At 47.2% G+C, this 18,899-nt stretch overlaps 1 protein-coding gene across 2 annotated transcripts in view; it reads right to left on the reverse strand.

Moving 5' to 3' along the window:
• SYNPO (synaptopodin) overlaps nt 1-15,612 on the reverse strand; it is a 217,326-nt gene extending 201,714 nt beyond the window's left edge. The window contains exon 1 of one of the 2 annotated variants that reach the window (XR_015297540.1): nt 15,458-15,612. The gene's annotated coding sequence lies outside the window, so the exon portion shown is untranslated. The remainder of the gene's footprint in view (nt 1-15,457) is intronic. The other variant, XM_086931296.1, reaches the window with a different exon arrangement.
• Nucleotides 15,613-18,899: the final 3,287 nt, after the last annotated feature.

Consider the following 18,899-nt stretch of genomic DNA (forward strand, 5'->3'; position numbering starts at 1 on the left):
ACGTTATTTACAGTTTCAGGAAAACTAAGATGGAATAATTTTCCCAGAATCAAGCAATAGTTAGCATACTAGCCTCTATGCAACTTTTCCTTCTTGGTTGTGAAAGGAAGGACAATAACTGGAGATATAGATTCTGCCTGACCTGGAGCTATTTGGTCAGACTTTTTAACGAGGTCTGTTGGCCAGTTGTGGAGTTCTGCCTCTGCTATTGTTTCTGCTCCCTGTCCAGAGCCCTGGATAATGGTGTTTCCAATGGTTAACCATGAATCTCGCTCAAGGTAATACAGTAATTATTATGTTAAAAAAGATGACTGTCTAGGCCTATGTCTTTCTTTGTTAATAAATATCTCTTTAACACACCAATGGAAAACAAGAATTGACAAGCCCAATAGATCTTGCTGTACGTTGAGTCCTGATGAAAATATATATTTTTTAAAGTTTGCTGCAGTGACAATAAAGACAAAAACAATTGCTTCCCGATGATGATGCCTTAATGGAATAAATAATTTAGTGTGATAATTCAGTGTACTTCGAATAGTAAAATAGCCCGTCGTGCATTGCAACGCAAGTTCTCAGTAAAAGGTGGAATGATACACCAGTAAGCCTATAGCATGGGGTGAAAGGGTAATGCCCCTAGTAGTCTGAGCCAAAGTCCACTGGTAGCCATCAGTCTTTAGACAACTGTGCTATCAAGTCAGACTTAAGCAGAGCAGTTTAAGGAAAACACAGTTAAGAAAAACTTTAATACGTAGCCATTACGGTTGCTCAGGTATTACCACAAATATAAGCCAATGTTATTTTATGGGGTGAAAAACACTGCAATGTTAGTTTATCGGGCTGGTTCTTGGAGGAATTCACAAAGGGCTAACGCCTCCCGCTTTAATGCTGTGTTTATGTGTTAGTAACCAAAGAGTGAGTAACCCAATATACCCTCGAGGGTTTGAGCAAAAGATATGATAGTGTTTATGTGTTGGCACTCAGTCACTCTCAGGACACACAGCAGCAAAAGGTACCAAGTCTAGCCTAATTCAACAGTCTTCGTTTACCTAGTAGACCAGGCACTTAGCAGGCTTGTTCTTAATGCTGAGTTTAGCAGAAAAGGGCCCCCATCTGGGAAAGTCTGAGTTGGCGAGGCAACTGGAGATTTTTAACGGAAGGCCTGTTGTTATGGATTTTTAAAGATCCACTGGTGCTGTCGAGCTCTCTGGGGCACATCTGTGAGGCTCTTATGTCGAACATGCCAGCTGCGACAGTAAGTGCTTCTGCGGAAACCTCAAAGGCTGATACCGGAGGGGCCATCAGTCACAGCCGAAACATGATTTCGCTGGTGGATCCCACAGGCCCAGGGAACCTTCTTGATAGAATGGTTTGCTTGTGTGCGGAGGCTAATCCCAAAGGGCAACAAGAACCAAGAATACTGGACTAACTACTAACCTTGGATTCCAGAGCAGCGGGAAGTCCAGCACAAAGCACTTCATCGCCTCGTCAGGAGTAGTAAGCGAGATATATACATATAAATATATATATATATGTATATTTCAAGGTGAATCCCGCTCTTCCCAAGGATCAAAGCAGGCACCGGAAAAAAGGAGTCCGGAAAAGATATTTATTCAGGCAGAGGACCACACGTTTCGGTGTGCACAACCACCTTACATATATATATATATATATATATATATATATATATATATATATATATATATTGGAATACATTTTTTTTTGCCGAAAATACGTTTGGACTTGCGTGGTCTTTCCTGTCCCTGCTCGCTGGGTGGCGGCGTTGTGGAAGACTGCAGTTGTTGTATGTATATATATATATATATATATATATATATATATATATATATATATATATATATATATATATATATATATATATATATATATATATATATATATATATATATATATATATATATATATATATATATATATATATATATATATATATATATATATATATATATATATATATATATATATATATATATGCATCTGGGCAATAAAAGCTTCACCAAAGGATCCCCCTCTGGCCTCTGTTTTCCTTTTCGGAGTGAAATTTGTGGCATATTACCAGCGCTAGCCTGCAGCGCTGCACAGATGGCCTCGCAGCATCAAGTGGCCCGGGCAAGATGGGCGACCGCACTGCGTGCAGTGCTCCTTTTCCTCGTGTAAACGAAAAGCCCGGTGTCCGCCACCATTCAAGGAACTGTATTGCACGGTCAGAGGCATTTGCTTCAGTTAGGGCGTTGTGTAGCTACTCAGCAGCCCACGTTTGTATACCTACCTTGATTGACGGCTGCTGCGAACCGAGGGGACCCGAGGTGAAGTCTGGAAGCTCAGATGTCAACAGCGGGGGTCCTCTCGCCATACCTGCACCAAGCCACTACCAACAACGAACATTTTAAAAACTCCCACATATCACCAGCCCGGCTGCATGACGATAGTGCATGCTGGGAGTTGAAGTTCGGCATTTACCCTAAACTACCAACAGGTGAACGGCATCGTTCAGTGGGAGGAGTGTAGTGGCCTCAAAACTACTAAACAGAGGAGCAGGACTATTGGACAAATTCGAAAGACTCCTCACAGTGAAGGGCGCTGATGAAGGCACGGACATCGCCGAAATATATTTGCCGCCACTGTTTTCCTGTGCATCTGGGCAATAAAAGCTTCACCAAAGGATCCCCCTCTGGCCTCTGTTTTCCTTTTCGGAGTGAAATTTGTGGCATATTACCAGCGCTAGCCTGCAGCGCTGCACAGATGGCCTCGCAGCATCAAGTGGCCCGGGCAAGATGGGCGACCGCACTGCGTGCAGTGCTCCTTTTCCTCGTGTAAACGAAAAGCCCGGTGTCCGCCACCATTCAAGGAACTGTATTGCACGGTCAGAGGCATTTGCTTCAGTTAGGGCGTTGTGTAGCTACTCAGCAGCCCACGTTTGTATACCTACCTTGATTGACGGCGGCTGCGAACCGAGGGGACCCGAGGTGAAGTCTGGAAGCTCAGATGTCAACAGCGGGGGTCCTCTCGCCATACCTGCACCAAGCCACTACCAACAACGAACATTTTAAAAACTCCCAAATATCACCAGCCCGGCTGCATGACGATAGTGCATGCTGGGAGTTGAAGTTCGGCATTTACCCTAAACTACCAACAGGTGAACGGCATCGTTCAGTGGGAGGAGTGTAGTGGCCTCAAAACTACTAAACAGAGGAGCAGGACTATTGGACAAATTCGAAAGACTCCTCACAGTGAAGGGCGCTGATGAAGGCACGGACATCGCCGAAATATATTTGCCGCCACTGTTTTCCTGTGCATCTGGGCAATAAAAGCTTCACCAAAGGATCCCCCTCTGGCCTCTGTTTTCCTTTTCGGAGTGAAATTTGTGGCATATTACCAGCGCTAGCCTGCAGCGCTGCACAGATGGCCTCGCAGCATCAAGTGGTCCGGGCAAGATGGGCGACCGCACTGCGTGCAGTGCTCCTTTTCCTCGTGTAAACGAAAAGCCCGGTGTCCGCCACCATTCAAGGAACTGTATTGCACGGTCAGAGGCATTTGCTTCAGTTAGGGCGTTGTGTAGCTACTCAGCAGCCCACGTTTGTATACCTACCTTGATTGACGGCGGCTGCGAACCGAGGGGACCCGAGGTGAAGTCTGGAAGCTCAGATGTCAACAGCGGGGGTCCTCTCGCCATACCTGCACCAAGCCACTACCAACAACGAACATTTTAAAAACTCCCACATATCACCAGCCCGGCTGCATGACGATAGTGCATGCTGGGAGTTAAAGTTTGGCATTTACCCTAAACTACCAACAGGTGAACGGCATCGTTCAGTGGGAGGAGTGTAGTGGCCTCAAAACTACTAAACAGAGGAGCAGGACTATTGGACAAATTCGAAAGACTCCTCACAGTGAAGGGCGCTGATGAAGGCACGGACATCGCCGAAATATATTTGCCGCCACTGTTTTCCTGTGCATCTGGGCAATAAAAGCTTCACCAAAGGATCCCCCTCTGGCCTCTGTTTTCCTTTTCGGAGTGAAATTTGTGGCATATTTGCAGCGCTGCACAGATGGCCTCGCAGCATCAAGTGGCCCGGGCAAGATGGGCGACCGCACTGCGTGCAGTGCTCCTTTTCCTCGTGTAAACGAAAAGCCCGGTGTCCGCCACCATTCAAGGAACTGTATTGCACGGTCAGAGGAATTTGCTTCAGTTAGGGCGTTGTGTAGCTACTCAGCAGCCCACGTTTGTATACCTACCTTGATTGATGGCGGCTGCGAACCGAGGGGACCCGAGGTGAAGTCTGGAAGCTCAGATGTCAACAGCGGGGGTCCTCTCGCCATACCTGCACCAAGCCACTACCAACAACGAACATTTTAAAAACTCCCACATATCACCAGCCCGGCTGCATGACGATAGTGCATGCTGGGAGTTGAAGTTCGGCATTTACCCTAAACTACCAACAGGTGAACGGCATCGTTCAGTGGGAGGAGTGTAGTGGCCTCAAAACTACTAAACAGAGGAGCAGGACTATTGGACAAATTCGAAAGACTCCTCACAGTGAAGGGCGCTGATGAAGGCACAGACATCGCCGAAATATATTTGCCGCCACTGTTTTCCTGTGCATCTGGGCAATAAAAGCTTCACCAAAGGATCCCCCTCTGGCCTCTGTTTTCCTTTTCGGAGTGAAATTTGTGGCATATTACCAGCGCTAGCCTGCAGCGCTGCACAGATGGCCTCGCAGCATCAAGTGGCCCGGGCAAGATGGGCGACCGCACTGCGTGCAGTGCTCCTTTTCCTCGTGTAAACGAAAAGCCCGGTGTCCGCCACCATTCAAGGAACTGTATTGCACGGTCAGAGGCATTTGCTTCAGTTAGGGCGTTGTGTAGCTACTCAGCAGCCCACGTTTGTATACCTACCTTGATTGACGGCGGCTGCGAACCGAGGGGACCCGAGGTGAAGTCTGGAAGCTCAGATGTCAACAGCGGGGGTCCTCTCGCCATACCTGCACCAAGCCACTACCAACAACGAACATTTTAAAAACTCCCACATATCACCAGCCCGGCTGCATGACGATAGTGCATGCTGGGAGTTGAAGTTCGGCATTTACCCTAAACTACCAACAGGTGAACGGCATCGTTCAGTGGGAGGAGTGTAGTGGCCTCAAAACTACTAAACAGAGGAGCAGGACTATTGGACAAATTCGAAAGACTCCTCACAGTGAAGGGCGCTGATGAAGGCACAGACATCGCCGAAATATATTTGCCGCCACTGTTTTCCTGTGCATCTGGGCAATAAAAGCTTCACCAAAGGATCCCCCTCTGGCCTCTGTTTTCCTTTTCGGAGTGAAATTTGTGGCATATTACCAGCGCTAGCCTGCAGCGCTGCACAGATGGCCTCGCAGCATCAAGTGGCCCGGGCAAGATGGGCGACCGCACTGCGTGCAGTGCTCCTTTTCCTCGTGTAAACGAAAAGCCCGGTGTCCGCCACCATTCAAGGAACTGTATTGCACGGTCAGAGGCATTTGCTTCAGTTAGGGCGTTGTGTAGCTACTCAGCAGCCCACGTTTGTATACCTACCTTGATTGACGGCGGCTGCGAACCGAGGGGACCCGAGGTGAAGTCTGGAAGCTCAGATGTCAACAGCGGGGGTCCTCTCGCCATACCTGCACCAAGCCACAACCAACAAAGAACATTTTAAAAACTCCCACATATCATCAGCCCGGCTGCATGACGATAGTGCATGCTGGGAGTTGAAGTTCGGCATTTACCCTAAACTACCAACAGGTGAACGGCATCGTTCAGTGGGAGGAGTGTAGTGGCCTCAAAACTACTAAACAGAGGAGCAGGACTATTGGACAAATTCGAAAGACTCCTCACAGTGAAGGGCGCTGATGAAGGCACAGACATCGCCGAAATATATTTGCCGCCACTGTTTTCCTGTGCATCTGGGCAATAAAAGCTTCACCAAAGGATCCCCCTCTGGCCTCTGTTTTCCTTTTCGGAGTGAAATTTGTGGCATATTACCAGCGCTAGCCTGCAGCGCTGCACAGATGGCCTCGCAGCATCAAGTGGCCCGGGCAAGATGGGCGACCGCACTGCGTGCAGTGCTCCTTTTCCTCGTGTAAACGAAAAGCCCGGTGTCCGCCACCATTCAAGGAACTGTATTGCACGGTCAGAGGCATTTGCTTCAGTTAGGGCGTTGTGTAGCTACTCAGCAGCCCACGTTTGTATACCTACCTTGATTGACGGCGGCTGCGAACCGAGGGGACCCGAGGTGAAGTCTGGAAGCTCAGATGTCAACAGCGGGGGTCCTCTCGCCATACCTGCACCAAGCCACTACCAACAACGAACATTTTAAAAACTCCCACATATCACCAGCCCGGCTGCATGACGATAGTGCATGCTGGGAGTTGAAGTTCGGCATTTACCCTAAACTACCAACAGGTGAACGGCATCGTTCAGTGGGAGGAGTGTAGTGGCCTCAAAACTACTAAACAGAGGAGCAGGACTATTGGACAAATTCGAAAGACTCCTCACAGTGAAGGGCGCTGATGAAGGCACGGACATTGCCGAAATATATTTGCCGCCACTGTTTTCCTGTGCATCTGGGCAATAAAAGCTTCACCAAAGGATCCCCCTCTGGCCTCTGTTTTCCTTTTCGGAGTGAAATTTGTGGCATATTACCAGCGCTAGCCTGCAGCGATGCACAGATGGCCTCGCAGCATCAAGTGGCCCGGGCAAGATGGGCGACCGCACTGCGTGCAGTGCTCCTTTTCCTCGTGTAAACGAAAAGCCCGGTGTCCACCACCATTCAAGGAACTGTATTGCACGGTCAGAGGCATTTGCTTCAGTTAGGGCGTTGTGTAGCTACTCAGCAGCCCACGTTTGTATACCTACCTTGATTGACGGCGGCTGCGAACCGAGGGGACCCGAGGTGAAGTCTGGAAGCTCAGATGTCAACAGCGGGGGTCCTCTCGCCATACCTGCACCAAGCCACTACCAACAACGAACATTTTAAAAACTCCCACATATCACCAGCCCGGCTGCATGACGATAGTGCATGCTGGGAGTTGAAGTTCGGCATTTACCCTAAACTACCAACAGGTGAACGGCATCGTTCAGTGGGAGGAGTGTAGTGGCCTCAAAACTACTAAACAGAGGAGCAGGACTATTGGACAAATTCGAAAGACTCCTCACAGTGAAGGGCGCTGATGAAGGCACGGACATCGCCGAAATATATTTGCCGCCACTGTTTTCCTGTGCATCTGGGCAATAAAAGCTTCACCAAAGGATCCCCCTCTGGCCTCTGTTTTCCTTTTCGGAGTGAAATTTGTGGTATATATATATATATATATATATATATATATATATATATATATATATATATATATATATATATATATATATATATATATATATATATATATATATATATATATATATATATATATATATGCTATTACTTCTGCCTAGAAACTTGGTGGGTAACTGGGGATAGAGGATCCTGGATTTAAAAGAAGGGACTCCGAACATCTCTAGTTTGGATTCCGGCGGGACTTCAAGTGTTGGACATTTACAACCTCACTGTACAGAGACCACAGGGAGTGTCAGGTTTATCTTGATACCCACACCTCACATGCTTCCATGGGTACCCTGGTTCCAAGTCTCCACATCCAGACATGGAAGGGCACAGAGTGGGGGTCCCTGAGTGGGGCCTTTCTTGGTGAAGTGGAACATGACCATCAGACAGGATCATGACTCCATGATTGACCTTCCTGCATATCAGTCGTACACCACTGGTGTGATTGCTGGGACGCTGGTTAGGCACTTCAGCCCCCACAGCCTCTGGACAGAGTGCATAGACGGTCCTTCACTGAGCCATTGAGGTGTTTCAGTTCCCTATTAGACTAAAATTCACCACAGCTTAGTCCCAGGTACAGAGGGTAGCTACCTGCAGTGCCTACCTCTAGTTCAACATCCTTAACAGCACCAGCACAAAAGTTCCACACGGTGAGTTGAGGCCACACATTGAATATTCAACTTGCCTCCAGGCTGCACAATATACTCCATTTTGAGAGGAGCTGGACAGGGACCTAGCTCCAGCCAAGGACTATGATAAACGTGCATGTATTCGCCATCCCAAAGTTAATATTTACTACTGAAATTTGACGGTTCTCTTCCATTGAAGGTATTGTACCCCTCCTAAGAGTGGCGATGCCCTGCTTTAGAAATTAAAGAAGTGCATGGACATGGTTCCTCACAGGACCATCTCATTTAAAGCACTGATACTTGGTTTAAAAAAGGCTGCATCTGCTTCTCTCATTGGCTGCCACACTAGCGACCAATCTTGGTTAAGGTTGAAACAGACTCCAGAACGAGACGGTTATTAGAGAGCAACCTCTGTCCGAGGCAGCAGGTGCAAACACCATGGCAACCCTTTAACCCCATCACAAAACGGGGCACCCCCAATAGTGACAGAGCACCTTGAACTGGGGAAACGCTGTTTCGGGCACATTTGCCTGCTAGCGGGCTGAGAAAGCATGCAGGAGCCTATTCTGGCTATTTTCTCTGATAGCGGGGGTCCCACACATTCAGGGGCTTACATTTAAAAAAACACACACCAATATATCAAACACACAACACACTTACAAAAGACAGACACACACTTATATCATATACACACATATCAAACACCGACAGAGCATGACAGCAGAATATCTGTAAGTGAAATGTATTTTTATGAATGAGAGGTGGCCTATTGGAAATTAGCGCTAGACACGTGGTAGGAGAGCTTCAATGAGTGAACCAATTGGGGAGCTGCGGGGGAGGTCAGCAATTGCAAGGGAACCGGACAGTCCTGCAACGGGAGTGGCTGTCTGGGTTGGCCGGCAGGATTTGTGGCTGTGGGGTGCCTAGGGCACGGTAGCCTGCAATGGGTCACTTGTGTGGTCCGGTGCTAGCAATGGAATGTGAACCACTAGTGGGGCCCGGTGTTGTCGTTTGAAATTTAATGGTATGATGATAATGAGACTTTGGCCAGGGATTGGCATTCTAGGACCTGCAATGCAGGAGGAGAAAGTGAACTTGGTCCGCGGCTGCATGAACAGTGGGAGAGCCTCGATAACCTGCGGTGCGATAGCTCGTAGTGTGCCTCTATGGCTGGGTGCTCGTACTAACTTTTAGCCATGCAAAACAGCAGCCACACTCTATACAACATAGATAAAACACATTGGCAAAGCCAATGGCTCTTGCACAGCCGACACCTATCCGGTTTGTCAACGCTTGTGTATAGGAAAGTGACCTCTGGGTCCTTTTCTGCACTATGGGCACGGGTGGGTCGAGGTCTTTGCCTGCTTGAGATGGGTGTAGATGTTTTGGACAAGTGTAGAGCATGATTAGGCACTGATTACGAGTGTAGGTGCTATTTCGCGCACCTGAAAAATAACTATGCCATAGTGTACATTATCAGGTGCAATAAATAGCACCTATTATGAGTTTGTAGTGAATATCATGCGGATTTTGGCGTTTAATGAACCAAAATCTTCATGGCAAGGTAAATATAGTACATATGTTCCCTGTTAAATTTCGGTATGTTTAACCTGCTGAAATGTAATGAAGCCAGAGGCATTTAACATATACGATAATTAGCGGATCGTTAAATGCCTTTTACTCGTAATTCCAACCCATGCGTAAACAGGGGTTTACCCAGGGGTTGGAATTAACCAACCCACTTGTAATGAGGCAGTAAATAAGCCTAGGTGGCCTTACCTACACGGCCAGACTTGAGAACAAAAAGCAGCCCAGGAAAGAATGCTCACACCAGCCACGCCCTCTCCCTTCGTCCCCTCACAAATCTCTCTTTTCATCCAATCAATTCATGAAGCTTTATTCGGTACATACAGGATGACCATAAAAGCACAACACCAAATTATAAAAACAGGTAAAACATGATTGCAATCAAGGATTAGAACATGATTCTTAAAATAACATACTTTTACGTGCCCTAATAGACTGATTTAAAAATGTAGCAGTAAAAAGAACAAATATCGGCAGTTTCCAAATTAAATAACAGACTCATTGCCTGGTTCACTGTACATACACCATGTTTAACAAACAAGAGCTTCAGATAAGCTATCCTAAAATTCACATACAATTTACAGATCAATAAAAAGTGCAAGGTGCTTTGTTTGGTGATGCCATCACATTGACATGGCCCTGTTGGATGTTTCTTAATACTCGGATGGGCCACTAAGTGATGTGCTACTCCAAACCTCAAACTTGTGGGATGGTCTTGTCACCAAACATAAATATCTAGGAAAACCTTCATTGATTTTATATTTGCTAAAGAACATGACTGTGGACAGGGAACCATTTGCTGACCCCCGTTTCCCAGCCTGATGTGCCATAAAAGTTGCTTTCAGCTCTGCTTTTGGGATCAAAGAAGCGGCACCCGGGTCAGTCAATACATTTAAATAAAACATTTCTAAGAAACAATCAGCCAAGTATCTTAACCAAGGGATATTGCAAAATTTATCTAGAGATAAACAATCCTCAATGACTGATCTATTAAGCAGACTCTCATCCTGTAGCCAAATTGACCGCCAAATCATAAGTGGCCTCAGGGATAAAACATCGACTAGATAGTTAATATCCAGTTCCCGGTGAATTAGCTCAGTAGGGGCAGATGTTGGCAAACATAAAAGCTTTTTTAGGAAGGTATTTTCCTCCACCTGTAACTTATGATCATATATATGTCCCCATACTCCTGCTCCATACATTGTGATGCTGACACATCTAGATTGATAGATATGGAGCATGTCCTTGGCTCGTCTGTCCCCGACTTTTGCCGCAAATCTAAAAACACCATGTGCATTTTTAGCCATTTTATTGCTAATATTCATAAATTCGTTAGTCCACTTCCTGTCCTTTGAAAAAGTGATACCAAGATAGCAGAATTTACCTACATCTTGCACCTTATCGCCCTCGATAAAAAAGGCCTTAGAGGGCCTACTTCTGTGCCCATAGACCATAGTATGCGTTTTTCCCTTATTGATGGACAGTTTCCTATCCCTAATAAAGGTAGAAAATCTGTCCATCAGACGCTGTAGTCCAATAGGTGTTCTAGAGAGCAGAACAGCGTCATCGGCATACAATAACACTGGGACAGAATCGCCTTTAATCTTGGGTGCATCCGCATTTATAGTTTTTAAAATAGTATCTATTTCATTAATAAACAGTATAAAAAGAAGAGGGGCTAGTACACACCCTTCATCCATTCATTCCTTCCCCAGTCTCTTATCCTTCGTGTCCCTCTCTGATGCTTCCTCTATACCTTCCCTGCCTCCCTCTCCTCCAGTCTTTCTCTCTTGAAACCTCCCTGTGCCTGCTGAAGTGAACCTCGGGGTAACTGAGAAAAGTGACAGGGGCAACAGGAGCAGCCATGGGTTTTTCCAAACGGTCTCCACGGATCCAGCCCACTGGAGAAATGCCCGTGGAAGAAAAGGCCCGCCCGGCCCTGCGTACCGGAAATAAATGCGGGGATGGCTGGACATGTACTCGTTAGAGGAGGTAAACAGGGATTAGGACCTTTTCATTCAAATCGCGTATTCAACGCGCCCCCTGGTGGCTTGCGTAGCTCAGGACAACATCTGGGGAATGAATAGAGAGGAAAGAGAACTGGTACTAATAAGTAATGTTGCAGGCTGATAGCCAGGAGCCCAATGTCTGTCACAGGACCAGGTAGAAACGACCCGTTAGGCTTGCAAGTAAAGGGTAACGCTGGAGCCAGTGCAGGCGCTTTGTGTTGAGGGCGCTATCTGTGGTAATGATCGACAATGTTTCTATGATTTTTGTCAGAGCGCCGTATCCAAACACCGCCCTGAAGCATCATGTCTGGCCTGCATGTCTGCACGGTACGGGTGCTAGGACCAGCTCCAGGGCTGTGCCCTTCTATTTCTGCCCTGGCCTGCCCTCGCTCCCCTCCCCTTCGGAGGGGGCCTCGGCGGGCCCTGGGTATCACATTTCCTCTGGGAGGATGTGGGAGCGTCGGATATTACAGGCTCCGCTGTGTACAGTGCCTGGGCACTCAGTAACTCGAGGAGGCGGGAGAGGCGGGCTGCACAGACATGTCTGGCATCTGGAGAACTCCGTGTTTTTAAAACCGACTGAACACGCCGCTTCATCTGCAGATAATGTGCACTCAGCCTCTCTGCTCTCCTGATGTCATTTCTCAGTGATTCGCCCGTCCCTCGCTGTTCTGGTTCTTTCTTCTCCCTTCCCTTTCATGCACGCACTTCTCCTCTCCTGTCCATTTACCTCTCCATCTCCTGCCTTATTTACCTTCTTGCCTCCATTTGCCACTTCTCCTATACCTGTCGACTTATCTTCTGTACCTGTTTAGTTCAATGTATTTGAGTTGCTTACTGTAGCGTCCGAAGACCCGTTCTAGGCACTACGGCGCTGCACAAATAGGTCTTCAGATCAAGCAGACTTGTCCATCAAGTGGCAGAATGGCCATTCGAACCAATTACAGTGGCTGCAATGCACTGGGACGAGGAGGGCAAAGTGCTGGGGAGAAGTGTTGAAATGCGAGGACAGGGTAAGGATATAGTGGACTAAGTCCAAAAGGATAAGCCCCATGTTTCTAATCTTAGAGAGTCCCACCCCTTCTCGTCGTTCATGCTAAGAGACATCGCCTCCCCAACATTCTGTACAAGCCAGAGAGATTTTCATTGAAGACATAAACACACACAACTGCACACGTTGTTTACATTTGCTCCCAGTGATCCTCACACACTCCACATGTCTGAAGGGCTGTCGGTCACTCACACTGCACACCTGCAGAGCTCTCCACCCCTACATACTGCACATGTCCAAAGAGCTCTGCAAGCGTCAAGAGAGCTCTCCACCCTCACACACTACATATGATCAGTTTTCCATCCACCACACACTGCACATGTTCAGAGCTCTCCACCCCACACACTGCACTTCTTCACAGAGATATCCACCCCCACACACAGGTAATGTCAATAGAGCTTCCCAAATATCAAAAGAACTCACCCCCTCACTGCACATAGCAATAGATCTCTCCTTCCCCTCCCCGCCGCGCATGTTCACAGAACCTACATACTACACATGTTCACAGAGCTCACATTCCCAAACACTGCACATGTTTGCAGAGCTCTGTACCCCCCGCACAATGCAGATGTTCATAGATATCACTATCTCTCGCAGAGTGCACAGGTCCACAAAGCTCTCCAGTCTGTGCACTATCTATGCACTATACATATCAACAGACCTGTCCAACCCTCACACTCAGTACATGTCCACTGAGCTTTCCATTCTTCACAAACTGCACATGATCACAAAGCTCTCCATCCATCAGGCATTGCACGTGATCATGAAGCTCTTCATCTCCCACACACTGCACATGTTCAAAGAGCTCTCCATACTCCACACAGCACACATGTTCACAGAGCACTCCATTCCCTAGACACTGCACATGTTCATAGAGCTCTCCATCCATCACACATTGCACATGATCACAGACCTCTCCAACCATCACATACTACACAGGTCCACAGAGCGCTCCACTTGTCAGCAGAACTACCCACCCCTAGACATTGCACTTATCCACAGAACTCTCCATCTCACACACACTGCACATGCCCACAGAACTCTCCCCCCACACTGCACATGCCCACAGAACTCTCCCCCCACACTGCACATGCCCACAGAGCTCTCCACATCTTATAGACCTTCATCGCCCACACTCCGGCTGTGCTGTTTGATATGGAACCCCGGGCCCTGCATATATCCAAACAGAGCTTCCACCCCCACACGCGGAGCACATGCCTAAATATCTCCTGTGAATCAGGCTTTTCCAACAAGTAGCTCACGAGCTACTGGTAGCTCTCTAACTACCACTAACTCTCCTGTGCACAGCCAGAGAGCAAAATTAGACACTTCTCCTTGGTTGAAATAATATATGTATACCAAAACTAAAAAACATATTCAAGATGAAAATCAGAAATCATAAGTTGATGTTTGGCGAAAAATGGTTCTCTTTCCAATATATTTTTCATGCTGATATTTGAGTATTAAAAATCAAACGGTGTTGGGTAGATTTATTACTAATATTACTGACTGGATGCTAGGAGCATTCAGATAAAGCTGTTATGTGTTACCAATGCACACGTTCTCTGCATCCCCACATCCTGCACATTTCCAAAGTCATTTCCAAAGACCACACAGTGTGTATGTTCCCAGAGATGTAAAATGTACACCTACCGTGCACAGGCTGACAAACCTTGAACCCCCGGACACTAGACATGTGAACAGGGTTGCAGAACCCACGCACTGCACTTGGCATCACACTTCTCCATGAGCCATAGTAACACAGCACATGTGCTCATAGATAATCGCCCCAGCACCCTGCACATGTTTGAAGAAATTGATCACACATTGTCCACATACTGCATATGCATTTTGATCTCCATCACTTACTCACACTACACATGGATCACATATCTCCATACACCACACACACTGCACACAGGTCACATACCTGTGCTCTGCTGCTGGCCACAGCATGTAGCAAACATTGGCTCATTTTGGGATCCAGATTTGGGGCTTCTATTAAACCTGACTTTATGGCAAGTAGAGAATGCCATGGAGGCTTGGCAGGCCTCCTCCGCTGCTTGAAACTGAGAGGAAAAATCAATTCAGCTGAAAACCTTCTGCCAACTCAAATACAACCTGAGAAAATAAAGAAAAAAACGCTGGCAACACCAACCCACAACCTATACCAATTCTGATTGTGCATAGAAGCATCTAACTAGCACCATTAGAATTATTCAAAACAACAAAATGAAATATATAGGCCATATTCAAGTATATGATGTACCTGACCTCAACAGGATCAAATTTCGAAATCTAGAAGTCCTTTCCGAATCTTTACACCACTTACAAAATGCAAGTTCTAAAGTGAGTTAAAATGCCTGAATCTTCGTGCCACAATACCCAACACTCATATATGGCTGATAAAAAGTCATGTTTCTCAAGCTTCTAGTCACATACCAGATATAGGATCGTAAATCATATTTGAACCTCTGAAACGTTCCCTATCCAGGACCAGCACACACCGGACCACGAAAAATAAACATAATAACTAGGAAAGGCAAAATAAAATAACCATCTTCTTTCCTAGCTGTATGGACTTCTTCTGCACCTCTGCTCGGACATGAAGCGCTATATAAATGCGACTAAAATACAACTCACACAAAAACCGCACCATTTTCTTTTAGTAAAACCAAAGAAAATGAACATCGTCTGTCCCGATATTCAAATCACTCACAAATGCACAAGTTATAATTGGGGCTCGAGTTTCTAAATCTTCCCCCTGGCTTGCCTCGTGGCTCCCAGCCCACCCTCGGCGCGTCCCTGGGACTCGCGCCCTCACCTGCATCAGGACCAAGGGGGCAGAGATGCCCCGGGCCGCTCCTCGTCCTCCAGGCCCCTGGGGTCCTCGTCTTCCAACCACATTTGCTTAACCCCTACAGATTGCCGCAGACGGTCGCCTCTCTCCTCCTCCTCAGCCTCTCCGTGTCCCAGCCCCGGGCGGAGGGAGGAAGTCTGGAAGGAGGAGAGGCAGGCCGGGAGGGAGGGGACTCCAGCCGGGTGGGAGTGTGGATATGAAACTTTTAATATAACAGACTCTCTTTTGTTTCCCCGCCAGCATATGGTCTGCTTCTCCCATGCTGAAGGCATTAAGGGGGATATTTTTAGGCCTTCATGCTGCAGTATAAACACAGGGCCCATATTCCTCCGAAATCAAATAAATGTAGAATCGGAGAAGTGCGCAGAAAAGAGAACAGCAAGAAGCAGAGCAGACCTTTACAGGAAAGAACACAATGCGCGCTTTTGTCTTAGAAGGGGTCGGCGTGTTTGGAGCGGTGTGTTTTCTCTTGAAGGGGTTACAGAATTTCCTGCACCTACCTGAGAGAATTCAAACGACCCTGAGAAGGGGTCTTGGGGGGAAAGGGGATGAGGACGTCTTTCATTCGTCCCATGACTGGCTCCATTCACTTTCGCCGTATGCATTCACCCCATGACCCAGAGGGGGCCCAGGCGCCTTTTAAACCCGGAGGTGGGAACATGGACACCTCTGAGGGCTTCTATTCTTGGGCACAGCGAGGAGATGCGAGACCTGAAGGTCCATCAAACTGTGCTGGGATGTGGGACATAGACACAGCTCTCCGTGAGAACTCAAGAGACCAGAGGCTCGCGCAGGCTATCACCATCTAAATCTAGGGCAGAGTGCACGTCTTTCTTCGCAACACAGGGACATACTCAGCATCATCATAGCGCCTGGAAGCCCTAGCATGAGCCAGTGCTCAATAATTGACGCTTGATTCCGGTCTGGGAAAGACATGGCTTGGTAGTTCGGACTGGACTGTTCCCATGAGGCACAGGGTCAGAGCTGATTTGCATATAGTCAGTGTCTAATCCAGGGTGGTGTGGAGTGCAAAAAAACGATGGATTTAGGCCCAGATCCTTGTACTGGGGTGAATGTCTGACATTGTTCTACATTCTGTCCATCAACTGTGTTTTTTTGCAATTTTCACCCCGAGTGTGCTGGGTATACTCAAACGTGAGTCCCAGGCTAGCCAAAAACCGCTCTTTGGATGCTTGATTCCGGTCTGGGAAAGACATGGCTTGGTAGTTCGGACTGGACTGTTCCCAGAGGCACAGGGTCAGAGCTGATTTGCATATAGCCAGTGTCTAACCCAGGGTGGTGTGGAGTGCAAAAGAATGATGGATTTAGGCCCAGATCCTTGTACAGGAGTGAATGTATGACATTGTTCTACATTCTGTCCATCAACTGTGTTTTTTGCAATTTTCACCCCGGTCCTGTCTGGGAAAGACATGGCTTGGTAGTTCGGACTGGACTGTTCCCATGAGGAACAGGGTCAGAGCTGATTTGCATATAGCCAGTGTCTAACCCAGGGTGGTGTGGAGTGCAAAAAAACGATGGATTTAGGCCCAGATCCTTGTACTGGGGTGAATGTATGACATTGTTCTACATTCTGTCCATCAACTGTGTTTTTTGCAATTTTCAAAATTTCCAATTTTCAATAGGTTTGCAGGATACCGAGGCCTCTGCCTGTGCTAGTCGCTCTGAGCATCCTTGAAAAAGTCCGTGCAGAGTGACTAGCACAGGGAGACTGACAGAGCAAGCTCCCTCGACATTCACAGAACAATTTCCCTTGGCTAGTTAATAGAGTCCACCTTCACACATGTTTAATACCAGAGCTGCAGCAGAGCAAGCTTCTCTCACATTTATGCAAAGAGGTCCCTTGCAAACAGCAGCAGAGCAAGCTTCAGTCATATTCATGTGACCAGTCCAACACAGGCAGCAGCAGGGCAAGCTTCAGTCACATTCATGTGACAGGTCCCTCGCAAACAGCAGCAGAGCAAGCTTCAGTCACATTCATGCGACCAGTCCAATACAGGCAGCAGCAGAGCAAGCTTTAGTCACATTCATGCGACTGTTCCAACACAGGTAGCAGCAGGGAAAACTTCAGTCACATTCATGAGACCAGTCCAATACAGGCAGCAGCAGGGCAAGCTTCAGTCACATTCATGCGACCAGTCCAACACAGGCAGCAGCAGAGCAAGCTACAGTCACATTCTTGCGACCAATCCAATACAGGCAGCAGCAGGGCAAGCTTCAGTCACATTCATGCGACCAGTCCAACACAGGCAGCAGCAGAGCAAGCTACAGTCACATTCTTGCGACCAATCCAATACAGACAGCAGCAGGGCAAGCTTCAGTCACTTTCATGCGACCAGTCCAACACAGGCAGCAGTAGAGCAAGCTTCAGTCACATTCATGAGACCGGTCCCAACACAGATAGCAGCAGGGCAAGCTTTAGTCACATTCATGTGACAGGTCCCTCACAAACAGCAGCAGAGCAAGCTTCAGTCACATTCATGCGATCAGTCCAACACAGGCAGCAGCAGAGTAAGCTACAGTCACATTGATGCGACCAGTCCAACACAGGCAGCAGCAGAGCAGGCTTCAGTCACATTCATGCGACCAGTCCAACACAGGCAGCAGCAGAGCAACCTTCAGTCACATTCATGTGGCAGGTCCCTCACAAACTGCAGCAGAGCAAGCTTCAGTCACATTCATGTGACAGGCCCAACACAGGCAGCACAGTGCAAGCGTCTCTCACATTCATGCTGAGAGGTCCCTTTCAAACAGCAACAGAGCAACCTTCAGTCACATTCATGTGAGAGGCCCAATACAGGCAGCAGCTGTGCAAGCTTCTCTCACATTCATGCAGAGGTCTCTCACAAACAGCAACAGAGCAAGCTTCAGTGTCATTTATAATGACTTAAATGCCACGGGGCCTACAGATACCTCAGAAAAGAAAAGTTCCATACTACAGAGACTGACACCTTACCCAGGATTATTATTTCTCTGCAGTAGAAAATCAGGGATGTCCATTTAAGAAACCTGTGTATCCAAAGACATGTACAGAGAGCAGATATGCAGCTGTTTAATATAGTTTGTCCCACTGGAAAAGTCCACCAAAAATCCTATGCCACGACAATAAACATGAGTTTGAAATACTGTGCCAGGTGATATAATGCCCATATTTGTTTCCATGCCAGTCAATAGCCAACACATTAACTGTGCCTGGAAAAAAATATGACTTCACTCTAATATAGGTCTTAATATGCCTGGATACTTTCAGTACATGTCTGATAATTATAATACAATTCTACTGAGAGTTTCAGGTGCTGCTAACAAAATTCTATTGATTACTTCATTAATCAAATTAAAGGTCAGGAGTTATCCCTAAGTTTAGATAATGCTGTAACAACAGTTTCAT

This window comes from Lissotriton vulgaris, chromosome 7 (assembly GCF_964263255.1).
Source record: "Lissotriton vulgaris chromosome 7, aLisVul1.2, whole genome shotgun sequence".
NCBI lineage: Eukaryota > Metazoa > Chordata > Amphibia > Caudata > Salamandridae > Lissotriton > Lissotriton vulgaris.